This window comes from Capricornis sumatraensis, chromosome 3 (genome assembly GCF_032405125.1).
Source record: "Capricornis sumatraensis isolate serow.1 chromosome 3, serow.2, whole genome shotgun sequence".
Lineage (NCBI taxonomy): Eukaryota > Metazoa > Chordata > Mammalia > Artiodactyla > Bovidae > Capricornis > Capricornis sumatraensis.
Window position 1 is genome coordinate 33,874,631 of NC_091071.1, and position 21,825 is coordinate 33,896,455.

The window sequence follows — 21,825 nt, forward strand, 5'->3', positions numbered from 1 at the left end:
GCAGCAGTGGCCAAAGTAAGCAGCTTTTTACACAAAGAAACAGTGCTTTTGTGAGAAACTGATGCAGAAACTCAGTTTGGGGTGCTTAGTTGGTAAGGAAATTTTTTTAGATTTATTTATTTTTATCTTTATTTTTGGCTGCACAGCACCTTTCACATGGGAGACTTATGTCCTGGTTTCAGAAGGACAGAGAGGAAGTTCAGAGTGACCCTTTCACATCAGCTCTTTCCAAAGTAACTTCAATTCCAAATAATCAATATGCCATTGAGGGACCTTTTGGGGTGGCCTGCCCTGGGCCCCAACATCTCCAAATGCCTGAGACCAAGAAGCACATCCAGAAAAGGTGACCACAGACTATCAGAGCTGAACAAATGCTAACAAGAGCCACATCCATCCCTCAGCACTAACTGTTTAATTGTACTCAGTTCAGTCACTCAGTCATGCCCGACTCTTTGCGACCCCATGAACCACAGCACGCCAGGCCTCCCTGTCCATCACCAACTCCTGGAGTCCACCCAAACCCGTGTCCATTGTGTCGGTGATGCCATCCAACCATCTCATCCTCTGTCATCCCCTTCTCCTCCTGCCCTCAATCTGTCACAGCATCAATGTCTTTTCAAATGAGTCAGCTCTTCGCATGAGGTGGCCAAAGTATTGGAGTTTCAGCTTCAATATCAGTCCTTCCAATAAACACCCAGGACTGATCTCCTTTAGGATGGACTGGTTGGATCTCCTTGCAGTCCAAGGGACTCTCAAGAGTCTTCTCCAACACCACAGTTCAAAAGCATCAATTCTTTGTCGCTCAGCTTTCTTCATAGTCCAACTCTCACATCCATACATGACTACTGGATAAACCATAGCCTTGACTAGATGGACCTTTGTTGACAAAGGAATGTCTGTTCTTTTTAATATGCTGTCTAAGTTGTCTCTCCATAAATATACTGTCTCATGAAATCCTCTCACTACCCCACGAGGCAGATACTGTTAGACCCTCCCATTGCAGAGATGAAACAGCAAAAGCACAGAGAGGTCAAGAAACTTGCCTTATGTCACACAGCCAGAGAAGAACCAAACTGGGGGAGAATCCACTGGTATGGCCTCAGGAAAGAGTCCCAAGTTATAACAGGCACGTGACATGGAAGCAACTTCCAGGAAATCAATGAAAGAAGAGAATGGATGCATGCCTGAATGGACCAGGAAACTGAGGCGGAGGAAAAGCAAATCTGGAGGATAAATGAAAGGCGGGGGAGGAGGGGTAAGCTTAATTCAGCAGAGTCATTGCCATCAGCTCAACTCTAGGATGCAATGCACTAGATTGAAGTTCTTAGCGCAGAGGAAAAACGACTACATCTCAAGGTCATGAATTAAAACCCTACTCAGTGCCAAGGAGTCCTAGACCCCTTGGCTGGCCTTTTCACTTCATCCTTCCAAAGACACAAAAGAAAGTCCCGAGGGTCTTTCTGTAATGAGGAGCAACCTATTTTTTGTTTTCATCCAAGGTTCCATCGACCCGTTGATACCCAGAGAAAAGTTTTCTAGGTCACTTTGCATCCTCACTTCTCTTTCTTCATGCCCATCCCACAAAGCCCTGTGTCGCGAAGTTAAAAAAAAGAAGAAGAAGAAGAAGAAGGCTTCCCTGGTGGTCCAATAAGTAAGAATCTGCCTGTCGATGCAGGGCACACCAGTTAGATCTCTGGTCCAGGAAGAACTCACATGCTGTGGGGCAACCAAGCCCAGGCGCCACAACTATCAAGTCCGTGCTCAGCAGAGGCTGTGCTCTGCAGCTAGAGAGGAGAGACGCCACCGCAACCAGAGAAAGCCCGCGCACCACGGTGAAGACCCTACCCAACCAGAGAAAGCCCACGCACAGCGATGAAGACCCTACCCAACTAAAAATATAAATAAATAATGTTTTAAAAAATCCCTAAAAAGAAAAAAAATCCCACTCCTTGTAGTTGAATGGCTCTTTAAAACTATTACAATCAAGTTTGATATTTACTCGAAAATAACAATAATTTACTCAGCACCTAATAAGTGTCAAGCCCACTGTGTTTACCAGTATGAGCTGATGTGATTTTAAGAACAGCCCCAGTGTGGTACATAGTAGAGCTTATATTTGCCCAGGTGAAACAGGTTCAAGCTATTAGCAATTAGGAGATGGCAAGAAATCCAGACCCTGGTGGGCTAGACAGCACAATCTACACGCTTTCCGCCTGCTTTCTTTAAGCCTATATAGTTCTCATTCTTGTTAGCCCATTATAAGATCCTGGGAAACTTTTAAAAATAACCAACGTCTGGGCCTTCATTCAGATCAAAAGAATGAGAATCAGTGGGGAAGAGGGATGACTGGTCTTCTGACATTTGAAAAGCTCATCGGGTGATTTTTGTTTTTAATTGGAGTGAAATTCACTTAGCACAAGATTACCATTTTAAAGTGTACAATTCAGCGGCATTTAGTGCATTCATCACATTACGCAGCCATCCTGTCTCCCTAGTTCCAGAACATTTGCATCACTCCCAGAGGAAACCTTGCCCCCATTAGCAGTCACTTCCCATCGCCTCCTCCCTCCGGCCCCTGGCAACCAGCAATCTGCTTTCTGTCTTGATGGATTTGCCTATTCCGGATGTTTTATGTAAGTGGAATCATGCTCTCTCTGACCTTTTGAGTCTGGCTTCTTTCACTGGGCATTACGTTTCCAAGGTTCATCCCAGTTGTGGCATGTGTCAGAGCTCCATTCCTTTTCATGGCTGAATGGTGCAATAATTATGGAGAATCGCAGTTGCGGACCAAAGCAAAGCGTGATGTGCTACCCCAGGGTGTGTCTCTTTGGCAGAGGGATTATTCGTTTTGAGAGGAGGCAGATACAGGAGCAGCTCTGAAAGCTGAGTGGAGATTACTGTTTCATAAGAGACACTTACACCTATAAGGGGAATCTCCCTCTCTGTATCAGGAAGAGAAGGGGGATTCTGTCAGCAAAGAGGGCAATGATTTCAATCTGCATTGAAACCAAGCCTTGTTTTCTGCACTTTTCCTGGTAACCTCCCCAGACTGGTTCCCTCACCTCATATCCACCGCCCCCCACCCCCGCCACCTCAACATCTTTTGTCTTTAGATGGAAATGCTATCTTGAAAGTCCCTTGGACTGCAAGTAGATCAAATCGGTCCATCCTAAGGGAAATTAACCCTGAATATATTCATTGGAAGGACTGTTGCTGAAGCTGACGCTCCAGTACTCTGGCCACCTGATGCCAAGCGCCAACTCATTGAAAAAGATCCTGATGTTGGGAAAGACTGAGGGCAAGAGGAGAAGGAGGCGGCAGAGGATGAGATGGTTGGATGGCATCAGTGACACAATGGACATGAATTTGAGAAAACTCTGGGAGATAGTGCAGGACGGAAAAGCCTGTCGTGCTACAGTCCATGGGATTGCAAAGAGTCAGACACGACTTAGTGACTGAACAACAAACAGGTGGCATTTAAGGTGATGATTTAGAGCATTTTAGAGACTTACTCAGTTTTCCTGGGTCTCTCCAACATGTACAAAGATAGAAAGTGAAAAGTCAAAGTGTTAGTCACTCAGTCGTGTCTGACTCTTTGTGACTCCCAATGGACTGTAACCCTCCAGGCCCCTCTGTCCATGGGGTTCGCCAGGCAAGAATACTAGAGTGGGTAGCCATTCTCTTCTCTAGTGGATCTTCCCAACTGAGGAATCAAACCCTGGTCTCTTACGTTACAGGCAGATTCTTTACCGTCTGAGCCACCAGGGAAAGTCTCAGCCAAGAATCCAGAAGGGTGAAGGGGTAATTATCTCTCCCCTCACAATACTAACCCCACAGTCACCATGCAGTCTGGGAGAGCATACGTTTGTATTTTCATTTTGATCAGAGAGAAGCTCAGGGTGTGTGATGTACATTTCTCAGGAAATCTCTCTACTTTTTCTCCCTCAAACCAGTACTATCATTACTATATGATCCTTTCTTGACCAAACTCAAAAAATAAACACCGCTATAATCTGGGGGCTTTCTCCCCTCTGTTTTTGTTTCCACAGCTTCCACATAAAGCTCAGATGGACTGCCCCACCACCACCCGCAGGGTGCCCGTGGTGCGTGTGTTGGGGCGGAGGAAAGGGCTGGTCTCGAGGACCCTTATGTCTTGGTGACCACTCTTTTTCCCACTTATGAAGATTTAGAAGCCCTTGACCTTCATTCTCTCCTTCACTTCTTCATTCCACAGTACTAATTAAGCGGCTCCTTTTTCGGTGCTACTGTTTTGTTTGGGTCGAGGGGACTAGCGGCAAATTCTACTCAGGGATTGAGAGCATCTTTGCCAAGGATTTATTTAACGCAGGTTCACTGTGGGAATTTTAGCAAATAGCATACAGGATAACTTCTCTTAATAAATCAATAAAGAAATAGCATACTCCAAACTAATAATGGCTCAAATGCTCAGTCGTATCTGACTCTTTGTGACCCCACGGACTGTGGCCCACCAGGCTCCTCTGTCCATGGGATTCTCCAGGCAAGAATACTGGAGTGGGTTGCCGTTTGCTCCTCCAAGGCGTCTTCCCAACCCAAGGAACCCACATCTCCTATGTCTCCCGCATTGGCAGGCGGATTCTTTACCACTAGCGCCACCTGGGAAGCCCCCAAACTAATAGGTTAACAATTAACTATTGTTCGAGGCCAGGGGGAGATGAAATTTAAAAGTCCAAGTCTATTCGGAGTGTACCTATGAGCTGGTTCTCAGGAGAAGAGCTTAGCCAATCACCCGCTGACTTCAGCTTCTGGGGCAAAAGAAAAATGTCCTCCTTTCGGAAACCCATTGCTAGGGACCAAAGACAGGGGTGTCCGAGTGCAAGGTGATTTCCTTCTGGAGCTACTGCTCAGTTCTTGTCACTCTGACAAAGAACTGCTTTGTTCAGACAGGAGCTAATGCTCCAGGGTCTTTGGAGACCTATTTAAATCAGCAAAGAGTCAACTTGCCCAGACCTAACACTCTGAAGTTGTGGTCAAACCTCTTGGTATTTAAAGGTCCCCTAGCTAAAGTCACTCCTCCACGTGGCCTGATCTGTAAGTCCCCAGCAGGGGCTTCTAAGAACCAAATATAGCATGGCTAGTAACTGCACCACAGTTCTCAGGCATAGAGATGAGCGAGATAAACCCAGACTCTGACTTCTGAGGAGAAAACTGTCTAGTAAGGAAAGGCAGGAATCTAGCCAAAAGCAAAAAATGTACCAAATACATTTCCCCCCACTTTTCAAAAGATTGTTTTACACCACTTTGCTTCTGTGAAAGACCTACATCACTACTGTAATAGGGAAGAACAAAGCTGACTCCATATTGCATCCATTGCTCTTCCCTTACTTAGCCTGTGTGTTCTAGCGACTTGCTACCTGCTAATCACTAAAGTGATGCTGCCTATCGCTTCGAGTACACACAACGGTCCATCTCCAGGAACCCTGCCTGCCATGCCTGAGCGTTAAGCTAAAACACCTTTGTTCAACCCACAGGAAGCATCCTGACCAGCCCACCTGTGAGTGGCTGCAGAAAAGAAGAAATGAACGCATCCCCTCGGGAGTCTGGTTGGAACCAGGAAATATTTGGTTTCTTGTTTGTATGTTTGTTTTTATAGGAAGCTGCTTTCTAATAATATTAATTTTTTTATCTGGCTGCAATGGGTCTTAGTTGTGGCACGTGGGATCGCCAATCTTCCTTGAGGCATGTAGGTAGGATCTTTAGCTGTGGCATGGGGGGCCTATTTCCCTGAGGAGGGATTGAACCTGGGCCCCTGCATTGGAAGTGTAGAGTCTTATCCACTGGACGGCCAGGGGAGTCCTGGAACCAAGAAATACTTTGCAACAACTTATCATATTTCTACTTTACCTCCTCACATCCCCTCCTCTTCATTCTAGGAAATAAACTAGCATCCGAACACTGGAAAGATGGTTCTTTTTGGACATGTTTAGAGAAGGAAACAGAGAAGGCAATGGCACCCCACTCCAGTACTCTTGCCTGGAAAATCCCATGGATGGAGGAGCCTGGTAGGCTGCAGTCCATGGGGTCGCTAAGAGTCAGACATGACTGAGCGACTTCACTTTCATTTTTTTACTTTCATGCATTGGAGAAGGAAATGGCAACCCACTCTCGGGTTCTTGCCTGGAGAATCCCAGGGACGAGAGAGCCAGGTGGGCTGACGTCTATGGGGTCACACAGAGTCGGACACGACTGAAGTGACTTAGCAGCAGCAGAGAAGGAAATGACAACCCACTCCAGTATTCTTGCCTGGAGAATTCCATGGACAGAGGAGCCTGGTGGGCTGCAGTCCATGGTGGTCGCAAGAGTTGGACACAACTTAGTGACTATCACTCACTTAGTCCATCATCACCTCGGTCTGCTGGCTTTCCAAACAGTCACTATTCTTTGCCCCAGCAATCCATCTCTCAGTTTATTGGTCTGTCATGTGGTGGGCAATAAGAACTTGGACTCGGTAACAGTACTTGTTTTTGCTAAGTAAAAGAAATCCAAAGAGGATTTCTGCTTTTACCAAAAAAAAAGTAGCTGCTTCTTCCTGTTACATCGTTTCAGTTTGTGTAGGGTTTTATAGGAATGTCCTGCTTTCGGACAGCAGGGTGAACTTGTAGCTAATTGTTTACAGGCGAGAAGGAAGCCCCCAACAAGATGTGCACAACCCCTGAGAGGATGAGATGGGGACCTGACCTTGGCAGAGGGCAGTGCCTGTCAAATTTTAATGTGTGTGTGCACGCCACCAGGGACCTTGTAAACATGCAGATTCTGACTCAGGTGAGGCGAGGAGCCTGCATTTCTAACAAGCCCACCAGTGATGCTGCTGTGGTCCACAGGCCACACTCTGAAGAAGTGATGGGGGAGCTGGGGCATAAGAGATGGGTATCAGCTAACCAGGGAGGTCCCCTCTTCTGAATGCACACTTTTGTCACTGCATTTGGAAGGAAGAGCCATTCCCTGCCAATCGTTCAGTCCTGGACCTCAGCCTGGCAGACCTTGATGGAGAAATAGTTAGAGGTTTATGGCTTTCCTGGTAGCTCAGCTGGTAAAGAATCCACCTGCAATTCAGAAGACCCTGGTTCGATTCCTGGGTTGGGAAGATCCTCTGGGGAAGGGATAGGCTACCCACTCCAGTGTTCTTGGGCTTCCCTGGTGGCTCAGCTGGTAAGGAATCCACCTGCAATGTGGGAGACCTGGGTTTGATCCCTGGGTTGGGAAGATCTCCTACAGAAGGGAAAGACTACCCACTCCAGTATTCTTGTCTGGAGAATTCCATGGACTATAAAGTCAGTGGGGTCACAAAGAGTCGGACACGACCGAGCAACTTTCACTTTCACTTTTCAGGGGTCGAAAGGCCATAGATTTTCCATCTTTTTAGAGCTATCTCATAAAGCCCTTGCTATAGGCATGGAATTTGTGTGGAGACTGAAGCAGCCAGCCTTTTAGAGAATTTCTGGTCCCACCCCCTCATTTTTAAATTAGAATCTGGGACTCTGTCCATCCTTCAGTATTGCTTGGCATTTATTGGGCACCTGCTGTGTGTCAAGTCCTGTGCCATCCATGTTGTTCACTTGTGCATTCTCTGAACAATTCAGAAGGATTAGAATGAATATCTGCAGTTTACAAAGAAGAAAATATCAAAAAATGCTCATCCAACACCACCCAGCTAGGACGTGACAAACTGGAAGGAACTCCAGTCCACCGGCTCCAAAGCCATGCTCTCTGCAGGGTGTCTACCTGAATCTTTATTCCAGTATCTGCTGAACTTTGAGCCTCGACTTGGTTAAAACACCTGGTGCTGGGATAGAGACAGGCAAATGGGGGCAGGCTTCATCTCATGAATTACAAAATTCTTCTCCTACCCAGCCTTCTTGCTGCAAAAACCCTTCCAGAACTACACACCGTGATGACAGCCTTGTTTGGAATTCTCCTCTATCAAATTGGGAGAAAAACAGAAGACTCGAAGTAGCTTAAGCGATGTCCCCCAGTTCTCCTGGGCCTGGCCCTTTTTCATCTCTCCTTGCTTCTGCTTGGCTTTACCCCTCTTTCTGTCAGCGGCCTATGTCCACGAAAGCCACGCTGAGTTCAGTTTTTTACTTTCCGGAAGATGCGGATTCGTTCTATAACGTGTCCCTTACCCCGATCCTGGCACGCTTACGGGCAATTGAGTCAACCAGCTCATTTATTAGGAGGTTCATGACAGCACATCAGACCACTGGCACTGATTTGAAAAGATATAACAGATTCCAAGCCCCAGACTGACCCTCGGGCACAGAGTGTCCCTTATCAAGCCAGTCCTCTCTGGACCAGCCTTAGGCAGAGGAAGCCAGTAATTCAATTAGAATCCAAGCTCTTTGGAGTGAAAAGTGATCATTTGTCATCGTGGCTTCAAGGACACCATCTCTCTGGCAGCTCTCCACCTCTTTTCAGAGTCAATGATCAGAAATCACCAGGAGCCTGACGGGTGATGTCACGGGAAGGACACAGGGTGTGTGGTTAGATGGAGCATCACCCTCTGAAGCCAGCATCCTGGGCCCGTCAGGTCATTCCCCAGACCTCAACTTCCTAGTCTGTAAAGTGGGATGAATCAGAAGTCCTGCTTTGACTCGTTGTCAACACAGTGTGTGAGGCAACCGCAGTGTCTTGATGAGGAGGGGGCCCTCAGCAAAGGGTGGTGGCTCCTAGGCCAGTGCCTGAGTTGGCTGGAAGAAACACTATTTTTCAACTGATGCTGCTCCAGTAATATGTACCAGGCACTGCTCTAAGATCTTCACATGTGTTGTGTTCGATTCTTTGTGACTCCATGAACTACAGCCCTTCAGGCTCCTCTGTCCATGGGATTTCTCAGACAAGAATACTGGACTGGGTTGCCATTTCCTTCTCCAGGGGATCTTCCCCACCCAGGAATTGAATCTGCATGCTTAACTCATTTAAAAACTCACAGTCACTCTTGAGTGTGGGTGTGTTATCGTCTCATTTTACATATGATGAACCTGAGGTTCAGAGAGCTTGCCCAAGGTCATAGAACTGCTCTTGAACCCCCAGGGTCTCTGTTCTCAAACAGGGCACTGTAATGATGTTACTGCTTAAAATTGGAGGTACTGAGACCAGAAAAATAATAAGAGCTAATTTTCACTTTCTGCTTGAAATCAGCCAGGCACCTTATGCCATTCATCTCATTTGTTATAACTCAATAAACTAAGACCTGTTGTTATTACCATTTTACAGATGAGGAAACTGAGACCCAAGGAAGCTAATTAGCATGACCCAGATTGTGCATCTGATAAGTCTCCAAGTATAGAGCCTGAGTTCTCAACCTCTGCTGCTTGGAGTCCTAGACAGGCTCAGTTTTCTCTGTACTCCATCTGGGTCAGTGGAGCAGCTGCTGGCTGGAGGGGCACTCACTGGAATAACCTCCCAAGGGTCCCAGGTCAAGGCCAGCTGTCCTGCACTGCTTGTCTGAGCAGCCCCAGAGAATGACGGTGGCTGAAGATGCTCAGGGATCATCCCACTGAGAACCCAACGTACAGTTGAGTAAATTGTGAATGGCTTCCCTGGTAGCTGAGTTGGTAAAGAATCTGCCTGCAATGCAAGACATCCAGGTTTGATACTTGGGTTGGGAAGATCCTCTGGAGAAGGAAATGGCAACCCACTTAGTATTCTTGCCTGGGAAATCCCATGGACAGAGGAGCCTGGCAGGCCACAGTCCACGGGGTCACATGAGTCAGACACAACTTAGCAAATAAACCACCACCAAACTGAATGGAGAGAAGACATTTGCCCAACAAAACCAGCACTCAGACCTCCTTTCAGGCTATGTTTTTCTTAAAGAAAAAAAAAAAAAAAAGAAACTCTCTAATATTATGTGATAATTATTCTCCAAAAATACCTAAAATAAGGGAAAGGATTTAAGTCCATATATAACTGTAGCATTTTCTTTATAGTAACAAATAATATGTGAACCAATTCAATGGCCAGCAATAGGACCGTTTAAATACATTGTGGCAGTATGTGGAAATAACTCAAGTATCCATCGCCAGATGAAAGAATAAAGAAATGTATATACACAAGGGAACACTAGCCTTAAGAAAGAAGGAAACCTGACATTTATGACAACATGGACGCATCTGGAGGACACTATGCGTGTGTGCATGCTCAGTTGCTTCAGTCATGTCTGACTGTTTGCAACCCTATGGACTGCAGCCCACCAGGCTCTTCTGTCCATGAAGATTCTCCAGGCAGTAATACTGGAGTGGGTTGCCATGCCCTCCTCCAGGGGATCTTCCTGAAACATGGATTGCATCTCTTATGCCTCCTGCATTGCAGGTGGATTTTTTTTACCACTGAGCCACTGGGGAAACCTCCAGAGGACATTATGCTAAGCGAAATAAGCCAGAAAGACAAATACTACATAATTCCATTCATATCTAAAATAGTCAGACTCACAGAGAATACAATAGTGGTTTCCAGGGGCTGGAGGATGGGGGAATTCAATGGATATGAAGTTTCTTTTCTGCCAGACGATCAGTGCTAAGAGATGGCTGTACAACAGGGTACCTCTAGTTAACAATACTGTATTGTGCAGTTAGAATTTGTTAAGAGGGTAGATCTCAGGTTAAGGGCTCTTCCCACAAAGTAAATAAATAAAGGGACCCAGGGATTTTCTGCAAGATGTTGGATGAATCTGTTACCTTGATCGTAGTGATGGCATCACAGGTGTTTTCAAATATCCAGACTCAACCAATTGTATACATTTAGCATGTACGGGCCTCTGTATATCAATTGTGCCTCAGTGAAGCCGGTTTAAAAATCACAGTGCATCCACAGAATAAAATATTGTATAGCTGCTCTCAATAATTCTCTTCGGTAATGTCCACAAGGAGACTGCCGACAGTTTAGGGGCTTCCCAGGTGGGGTGGTGGTAAAGAGTCCACCTGCCTGTGCAGCAGACGCAGGAGATGTGAGTTAGAAGATCTCCTGGAGGAGGAAATGGCAACCCACTCCAGTATTCTTGCCTGGAAAATTGCATGGACAGAGGAGCCTGGCGGACTACAGTCCATGGGGTCGCAAAGAATCAGACACAATTGAGCGCCCATGCAAGTAAGCTTTCATTAATGTTTGTGAAAAGTTTAGCATGGGGTGGGAAATGCGTGTGAGGTCACATTAGATGGGGGAAAAAAAAATTACGGGACTTCCCTGGTGGTATCGCGGTAGTTAAGAGTCTGGGCTTCTACTGCAGGGGAAAGGAATTCCATTGCTGGTCAGGAAACTAAAATTCTACATGCTCGAAGTATGGCCAAAAATGAAGTTACTCAGTCGTGTCAGACTCTTTGCAACCCCACGGACTGTAGCCTACCAAGCTCCTCCATCCATGGGATTTTCCAGGCAAGAATACTGGAGTGGGTTGCCATTTCCTTCTCCAGGAAATCTTCCCGACCCAGGGATTGAACCCAGATCTCCTATATTATAGGCAAATGCTTTACCATCTGAGCCACCAGTTAAAACAAAAACCCTCCCCCAAAACAAAAAGAATTAAGCCTTTCTTCTACTTTCAGTTAAAACCCTTGTTGTGATCCTGGGACTGAGTCCTGCTTCCTTTTTTTTTTAAAAAAAAGAAAGAAGTCAGAATTCAAAACTAATAGAGGTCATAGTCATTGCCTTGAGGGAGGGGGTCACTTGATTATTCTGCCTCCTAATTTTGTCCCTTATTGTCCAGTGTCCAGTCGCTCCACCCAGAGTGGCTTTTACCACCGTAATGTGACTTGAGCCTGTCGACCAGTCTCCACCTCCACTGCCTGTACCTCAGCCCGGGTACCCTCACCTTTCATTGGGCAAAAACAGCAGCCCTCCAGTTGGTCCCCCAAAGCCGAGGTGCACTCCCTTCAGTCACAGCTCACGTCGCCACCACGGTGATCTTTATGAAACATGAACATGACCGCAGTGTTCCCTCGCCAAGCGCTGCCCATGGCTCCCCGTTGCCCTCAGGATAAAGTCTGAACTCAACGTGACACCCAGCTTCCTCCTGCAGTCTGATTGCACTTTTCAGCATTTTCCATCTCTCACTCTCTATGCCAGCCAAGCAGAAAGTTCTGCCCGCCTCTGACCTTCCGGGCTCCTTCTAGCCCAGGGACCCGGTCAGGCGGCCTTCCTCCCGCCTAGCACACCCCCGCCTTCCTTCCGCTAACTTCTCCTTCTCTTCAGTTTAGCTGCTCCTCCCTCTCCCTGTCCCCGAGACTAGGTCAGCGCCCCTCACCAGCGCCCCTGCTCCCCCTGCCTCATTCACGGCGCTGTTTGTTTTTTGTTGTAATTAATTATCTGCTAGGATACAACCTCTTCAGGGACAAGATCTTTCTTCTGGTCCAGCCACAAACACCAGTGCATTCAGTCGGCACTCAGTTTTGCTGAACGGATGCCTCAGATAGGAGGCTGGTTTGGGGGTCTAAATTCCCTAACTGTTTTAAGGGAAAGAAACTTTGGGGAAAAACTTAAATGGCCCGTATCTATTGTATTTAGAGGATGCTGTCCCCTTAAATGTGATTGTCTTTCCCACTGTGCTATAAGAGGGCTTCCCAGGTGGCTCAGGGGTAAAGAATCCACCTGCCAAAGCAGGAGATGCAGAAGACGTGGGTTCGATCCCTGGATCGGGAAGATCCCCTGGAGGAAGAAATGGCAACCCACTCCAGTATTGTTGTCCGGAAAATCCCATGGACAGTGGAGACTGGAGGGCTACAGTCCATGGGGTCACAAAGTATCACACACGACCGAGCAACTGAGCACATACGTGCACTCTGTGCTATAAGAATGTAGCCTCTCCATGCTCTAAAATGCATACAACCCACCAGGTGGTCAAAAAAACGTTTAAAAAATACAGAAACCCAGGCACTACCAGCAGGAACTCTCATTCAGCAAGTCTGGAATGAGACCCGGGAATCTATATTCGTTAAGCAGTCCTGTGGGGGACTCTGACACACACAGCCCCCAGCTTGGGGTGCCACTGAAATATAGATGAGCCCAGCTTTGTGCCTGGCAGTCTGAAGCAGGTCTGTGCCTCCGATTCCTTTCTCCTCGGGTCCCACATTTTCTACCTATTGAGTGATACGTGTGAATTACCCTCCAGAGCTGGAAACCCACGTTCTTCTCTGAGCCTGCTCAGAACAGAAATGCACACCAAGCCCATCAGACTGCAGAGAGGACGATTCTTCCTGCTTATTAAGGATATTATAGAGGCAGCTGGCCGACCACGTTAGTATGACAGGTCTATTTTCATATGGAAAAGAAGATTATAGAGAGGCATAAACATTTGCTAACTAGAGAGATGTTATTATAGCCTGCAAATTGCATTCAGATGTTCAGTAATACTGGAGTTAATGGATTTCTGAGAGTTCTTCAGCAAGCTGGCCCATCTAAGAAAAAAAAAACACAAAAAACCTTTTTTCTTTCTGTTTTTATTAAACGGGTGTTGCCGTGCCTCCCGGTGTGGGAAGGGGGAATCCTGAGTCTGTAGGGGTCTGGGGGTTGCCTGGAGACAACACTGCCTCTGCGTCTGTTAAGTGTAAGACCGTCAGGGAAACCCCTCCTGCATCCTTAAAGAACAGAAAAGAAGTACTGAGCCAAGACCTGTAGTGAGCACGTTACATCACATCTCATTTTATCCTCCCCACAACTCAGTGAAGTGGACTATTGCCTTTTCATAGACAAGGAGTTGGAGGCACAGAAGGTTCAGGGGTCTTGCTTAAAATCAAACAGCTGAGAAGTACAAGAGGTGGGATCGGAACTCATACCATTCAACTGCAGAACCCAGACTCTCTCAGTTAGCAAATTCTAGATGCGAGGCTTACATACGCCTGCAGGGCAGCTATTGCACCCATTTTATAGATGTGTCTCCAGAGGCTCAAAAAGCCACTTGTCCAAGAGACAGAACCAGGATGTGAACCAGATCCATGTGACTTAACCCAGACTGCCTGTCAGCAGATACCATTTGAAATGCTCCTGCACGCCAGGCTCTGAGACACACTGTTGAGGGACACAAGAGATACCACCCCAGCCCCAGGATTCATGCTCCGTGCTGCTCAGGGCTCCCTCTGGCACAGGAATCCCATGGAAAAGAAGTTGAGGCTGTTGCTACTGATGATTGCTGTGCTCTCTCCCCTCACTCTGCTTATCTTGATCCACAGGATCTTGTCCTGCTTGGTCATCAGGACACACCCCCATCCTGGCCCCCGTACAGAATCTGACCCAAAGAGTCCTCCCCGCTTCACCTGGAGGGCCACTTTCCAGAACATGAATTCATAAAATCCAGTGATGGTCAGTGACCCTTCTCCTATCAGGGAAGCCATTGACCTTTAGAACCAGAAGATTCTAGAACATCCTGCCCACTCTCTGCATTTTGCTGATGGGGGAACTGAGACTGGGACGATGTATCTAGAAGCCGAGGAACACCAGGGATTACCAGCAACCACCAGAAGCCAGCAGAGAGGCGTGGAGCAAACTGTCCAGCCTCCACCTTAATGTGGTGCCTCTTGCCTCCTGAGTTGTAAGAGAACATATTTCTATTGTTTTAAGCTACAAAATTGTGTACGTGCATGTGTGTGTGTGTGTGTGTGTGTGTGTGTGTGTGTGCGTGCACGAGCATGTGTGTGCTCAATCATGTCCGACTCTTTGTAGCCCCATGGACTGTAGCCCGTCAGGCTCCTCTGTCCGCAGTATTTTCCAGGCAAGAATACTGGAGTGGGTTGCTATTTCCTACTTCAGGGGATCTTCCTGACCTAGGGATCAAACCTGAATCTCTTGCATCTCTTGCATTAGCAGGTGGATTCTTTACCACTAGTACCACCAGGGAAGCCCCAGAATTGTGAGAGAATTAATTTCTCTTGTTTTAAGCCACTAAATTAGTGTATATTCATTACACAAGCCCTAGGAAACTGATATACCTGCCTTGCTCCAAAAGGTTTTTATAGGGTTTATTTATACCTGCCTTGTTCCAAAAGGTTTTTATAGGGTTTATTTCATACAAGAGAAAATCAGGAAAAGGAAATAAAATAAGGATAAAATTAAGGAAAAGGACATGGAGAGTGTAGAAAAGATGGAGATAAGAACCACCTATATAGACAAACTGGAAACTGTGCTAGACATGGATGGCACCGTTGGGTTCTGAACTTGCTAGTAACTGAAGAAAAACAAATAACCCCAACATCATAGATGAGCCGCTGTTTCTATAAGAAACAAACATAGTCACACACAGTGAGCGCTGGTAACTGAGTGGGATGAAGTATTCTTTAAAAAGAGAGTCTGTTGCGACTTCTCTCACAACATTCTTAATAAAAGAGGTGCCTGGTGAATATCTGTTGAAAATAATCAAGACTTATCCCCTTTGAGGCAATGGTTTCAGAAAGTAGACAAACCCTCAAGTTTCAAGAGCAGAGAGAAATGGACCTAGCATATCCTGGAGATAAATTTTTTAAATACATAATATTAAAATATTAAACAGGCCTCCTAGGGACACACTTCCTGTGGCTTCCTGTTTAGACTCTGGGCAAGCATCCTGACTGGTGATTGCGCTCGCTTCCCCAGGGGAAGCAGCAGAAAAAGTCAATTGTTTCGAGCCCCAGGCTAACCCAAGAGTCTACTCTCCGCAGGCCACATTTCCCGTCTTCCTACAGGGACTCTGCATCTAAATTCATTTGTGTCTCTATTTGTAAATTCAACCACACTTTTGCTGGTCAGATGCAAGCCTGGACAGAGGTGCTAGGAACCCAGTGAGGAGACGAACAGATTGGATGGGACGGGAAATGGAGTTCCCAGTGCCAGCCAGCGTGTGCTCTGAGTTGTGTCGGACTCTATACGACCTCACGGACTGTAGCCCCTACCAGGCTCCACAGGCTCCTCTGTCCATGGGATTCTCCAGGCAAGAATATTGGAATGGGTTGCCATTTCCTCCTCCGGGGGGATCTTCCCAACCCAGGAATCAAACCCACCTCTCTTGCCTCTCCTGCATTGGTAGGCAGACTCTTTACCATCTGAGCCACCTGGGGAGCCTAGTCCTGTGGCTGGAAAAGGGCAGAGGCTCAAAGGTCCCAGTCACCTTTATGTCTCTTCTTCTCCAAACAAATTTTGGGAGCTAAAAGGCTTACCGGGTGGTTCTGGTCATGTCGAAGGTATATCATTCTGTTCAGTTCTCTCAGTGGGTGACTTTTGGGTCACATGTTCTTGTTTTTGTTTTGACTCTACCGTGTGGCATGCGGGACCTTAGTTCCCCCACCAGGGATCGAACTTGTGCCCCGTGAAGGGGAAGCATAAAACCAGGGAAGTCCAAAAGGTCACAGGTTTCTGAAAGCTGGATGATCAGACCTCAGCTCCCAAGAAGTTCTCTGTATTTATTAAGTGAATGAATGAACAAATGAATATAAGAAATCAGTGCTTGTGTTTAAAATAAATTCCTTGTTTTTTTTTTAAAAAAATGTAATTTTAATGGATAAAAGTGATACACACACATATGGACAGACTTATGGACAAGGGTAGGGGAGAAGAGGGAAAGGATGAGATAAATGGAGAGAGTAACATGGATGCATATACATTAACACATGTAAATAGATAGCCAATGGAAATTGCTCTATGATTTAGGGAACTAAAACCCGGGCTCTGTAATAACCTAGAGGGGTGGGAATGGTTGGGAGGCGGGAGGGAGATTCAAGAGGAAGAGGACACATGTATACCTATGGTTAATGCATGTTGATGAATGATAGAAATCACACCCATTTTGTAAAGCAGTCATCCACTGATTAAAAATAAGTATTTTTTAAAATGTAATTTTAAATGGATAAAATTAATACATGCACATAAAAAGTAATACATAAAAATTCAAACAGTACAAAGTACATGCGGTGAAAATTAAGTATTGATCCCATCACCAAGTCCCTCCTCAGCTTTCCCTAGAAATGGTCACATTAATGATGAAACTGAGTAGGACCCGTGGGGCCCTCCCAGGTACAAATCCACTTCTTGGAAAAGGTTTCACTCAGCCTCCTTGACTTTCTCTGAGTTCCAAAGGGCAGGTTCAAATGGGTGCCACTCAGAAAAGGGGGGCTTCCCTGGTGGCTCAGTGCTAAAGAGTCTACCTGCCAAGCAGGAAATGCAAGTTTGATCCCTGGGTCCGGAAGATCCCCTGGAGGAGGAAATGGCAACTCACTCCAGTATTCCTACCTGGGATATCCCATGGACAGACAAGCCTGGCTGGCTACAGTCCATGGGTCTGTAAAGAGTCGGACTCGTCTTAGTGACTAAACAACAATAATGTCCCTTCCCTAAAGGAGCTTATAGTCTAGACGGCAATCATATGCTCAAACTAGGAACTTCAATACATTGTCTTTTGTACTGAGAGAAAATGCTACAGAATATGTCAACATAGCGAAAGTTCCAAGGACAGAGCAACTGACTTGTCCTTGGGAGCAGTGAGGAACGCTTCGCAAACTGGGTTTTGAAGGGTGACTAGGAGTTTTCTAAGCATAGGAGAAAAGACAGGCATTCTAGGTAGATGGAGCAGTATGATCAAAGGTGGGGAAATATTGGAACCTGATGTACATTGAAGAGATCAGTACCCTCTTTCCCAAGTTATAACCTGATTTCTTTTGACCTGGGAGTATGGCTGCTTTAGGGTCTTCCCTATATAGCTCAAATGGTAAAGAATATGCCTGCATTGCAGGAGACCTGGGTTCGATCCCTAGGTCAGGAGGATTCACTGGAGAAGGGAATAGCAGTCCACTCCAGTATTCTTGTCTGGGAAATCCCATGGACAGAGGAGCCTGGCGGGCTACGGTCCATGGGGTCACAAAGAGTTGGACACAGCTGAGCGACTAACACTGCTACTACCATGGCTGCTCTGGGGCTTCCCAGGTGGCTCAGTGGTAAAGAACCCGCCTGCCAATGCAGGAGACACAGGAGATGCAGTTGCGATCCCTGGATCGAGAAGATCCCCCAGAGTAGGAGGTGACACTCCACTCCGGTAGTCTTGCTAGGGAAATCCCACAGACAGAGGAGCTTGGTGGGCTACGGTTCCTAGGGTCTCAAAGAATTGGATGCAGCTGAGCAGGCACGCATGCACACACGTGAGTGCTTGGAGAGATGAGCCCACAGGATATTCTACAGCTCTTGGTGGCATGAGGGTGTTTGCTTCCCTCAACATTATGCTGATTGGTCTCTAGATGCTTCTTTTACTTGATGAACTCACTCCAGAAACACATTCGACCTTCAGCGGTGGTGACAGAAGGCCTGCCTGCAAGTCACTAATTTACTGTGTGCCAATTCTCTTGGCAGTGACCTCTATAACTTTATTTTCAGAGTGGTCACATGAAGATCTCACCTAGAGATATTTCAAGTGACTCAGATACAGGGCTTCCCAGGTGGTGCTAGTGGTAAAGAACCCGCCTGCCAGTGCAGGAGACATATCCCCTGGAGGAAGGCATGGAAATCCATTCCAGTTTTCTTGCCTAGAGAATCCCATAGACAGAGGAGCCTGGCAGGGTCCATGGGGCCGCAAAGAGTCGGACAGGACTGAAGTTACTTAGCAGCAGCAGATATGGGGAAATATTATTTACCTGGGGAGACAATATGACATGTAGAGAAAGCTCTTTAACTCTTGAGTCATAGAGGACAGGTTTCAAATTATGGCTTGCCACCTAGACATACTCTATCGGGATTCATTGGGTGCAAGTGACAGAAATCCCAGCTGAATCTTACTTGGAGTGGGAGGAAAAGGGTCACCCCCCCCCCCCAATGCTGAAAATGTACCAAGCTCTTCATTATCATCAAGATTTTCAACTACTATTTGCTATCTTTTGAATGGTCTCCATTTTCCCAACCCTCCACTGAAATAACGTACGTCTCTCTTTATTTCATTTTTATCTGTGGCTCTGCTGAGTCTTTATTGTGGCACCAGGGCTTTCTCTAATTTCGGCATGTGGGCCTAGTTGCCCTGCAGTATGTGGAATCTTAGTTCCTTGACCAGGAATCGAACTCACATCCCCTGCATTGGAAGGCAGGTTCTTAACCATTAGACCATCAAAGAGGTCCCTAACATATCTCTTGAGATCATATCTTAGAGATCACCTCCTCTAGTAGGCTGCAGTCAGCCGCCCAGACTCACTTTTAGCTACTGGAATGCAAGGACCTGACAGTGCTTACCTCCAAGTCCCTGTCCAGAAAATGCCTCCAGTCAAAGAGAACTATGGGCTTCCCCCGTGGCTCAGCAGTAAAGAATCTTCCTGCAAGGCAGGAGCCATAAGAGATAGGTCCTGGGTCGGGAAGATACCCTGGAAAAGGGAATGGCAACCCACTCAAGCATTCTTGCCTGGAGAATCCCATGGACATAGGAGCCTGGAAGGTGACAGTCCACAAAGTCACAAAGAGTTGGACACAACTGAAGCATGCATGCACGCAGAGAATTATCCCACCCAAAGTCACTTCACCTTCCTGGGGCCAAACCACATCCATAAATTGTTCCACATGGCTGTATAGCAACCTGAACACTTTGTCTCAAGGAAGAACAACCCTTGGGACCATCCCAGCTCCACAGCTCGCTTCATCCAGATGGATCAGCTGAAGATGCATTGCTCCAACATCACAATTCAACGCCTTTGCATGACTCTACTTCCCTCACTTACCAAAGGTTCTGATCTGGAGGACATTCCCAGAGAAATCTCCTGCATGAAAATCTTTAATCAGAATCTACTTCTTAAGAGACACGGTGGGAGCCCCAACACCCCATAAGTCTAAGTCAGTTGGTAAAGAATCTGCCTGCAATGTGGGAGACCTGGGTTTGATCCTTGGGTTGGGCAGATCCCCTGGAGAAGGGAAAGGCTGCCCACTCCAGTATTCTGGCCTGGAGAATTCAGTAAGAATATTGAAGTAGAGTGCCATTTCCTCCTTCAGGGGATCTGCCCAACCCAGGGATTGAACCTGCATCTCTTGCATCTCCTGCCTTGGCAGGAGGATTCTTTACCACTGCGCCACCTGATGTTGAATGCTAATTTCATCCTCAAGCTGTCACAAGATAGCTGCAGCAGTTCCAGGCATCGTGCCCAAATATGACCATGCCTAGAAGTAAAAGAGAGCCCATCTCTTCTTCTAGGAAACAATATGATTTTCCCAGCATCCTCTCAGTAAGCCCTTGTACCCTCATTGGCCACAGTTGGGTCACATGCTGATTCCTGAACCAGTCACTGACAAGGACCATCAGGTCCGCACAGGGATGAGCTATCCACCCCACGAGAAACCTGGCAACAGGGGAGGCATGGATACCTGACAGATATTAGGATTTTTGTTAGTTAAAGAAGAGGGGAAATTCATGAAAGGTGGACCAGCAAGAATAGCATCCTCCTTTGTGTCCCTTGGCAGGGTATTCCTCTACTTTATGGATGCTTATTCACTTCAGTCATGTCTGACTCTCTGTCCATGGGGTTTCCCAGGCAAGAATATTGGAGGTATAGGTTGCCATGCCCTCTTCCAGGGGTTCTTCCTGACCCAGAGACCCCATGTATCTTAGGTCTCTGGCATCAGCAGGCGGGATCTTTACCACTAACACCACCCGGGAAGCCCCTTATAACATGTCCTAATTCAGTGAAGAAATCTGCCTACTTCCCTGCCTCCCTCATGAGACAAAGCTCTGCGTGATCAGACAGTTCACCTGTCCGTGCTAGGCACTGGAAGACCCATGATGAGAACATCAAAGCCCCTGTTCTTTGAAATTTACATGCAACAGATAAATTGAAGGTGCAGTGTAACATCAATGCTAAGTACTAGGAATAGAAATAAAACAAGAAAAGATAATTAGGAGTGATTAGGATTCTTCTTCAGAAAGTGTGTTTCAAAGAAGACTTCTCTGATAAGATTACCTTTGAACTGAGACTTGGAGGAGGCAAAGGAGGGAGCCACATCTGTGTTCAGTGAAGTACTCTCCAAGATTAGTGAACAGTAGGTGCAACCCACTCCGGTATTCTTGCCTGGAGAATCCCAGGGACAGAGGAGCCTGGTGGGCTGCCGTCATGGGGTCGCACAGAGTCAGACATGACTGACGCAACTTAGCAGCAGCAGCAGGTGCCAAAGCCTAGAGGATGCCAAGGCAGGTGCCATTGATTGTTCACCGGCAATGAACCCGGGTGGCACTAGTGGGAAAGACCCCGCCTGCCAATGCGGGAGCCTTAAGAGATGGGGGTTGGATCCCTGGGTCGGGAAGATCCGCTGGAGGAGGGCATGGCAACCCACTCCAGCATCCTTGCCTGGAGAATCCCATGGACAGAGGAGCTTGGCGGGCTACAGTCCATAGGGTCGCGAAGAGTCGGACACGACTGAAGTAACTTAGTACGCACGCAGGTGCAAAAGCCCAGAGCATGACTGCCTCATTCACAGAGAAACCAGAGGTCAGTGTAATGAGCAGAGGCTAGGTTAACACCACCTCATAGAAATACAGTGTGCTTACAAATATAATTTTCAATTTTCTTGTATCTACAGTTTTAAAGAGGTGAAAATAACCTGAACATATTTTATTTGAGCCAATATACCTAAAATATTATCATTTCAACAGTACTAACATTTGAAAGTCTCAATGAGCTATTTTACATTATTTTATTCCTATCGTCTTCAAATATGGGAATGTCACATCCACTGTGTAGTTCACACTCACAACGTATCTGAATTTATAACCTTATTTATTTACTTTAGGCTGTGCTGGGTCTTCATTGCTGTGTGGCTTTTCTGAAGTTGCAGAGATGGTGGGCTCAGTAATTGTGGTTCCCAGGCTCTAGAGCACAG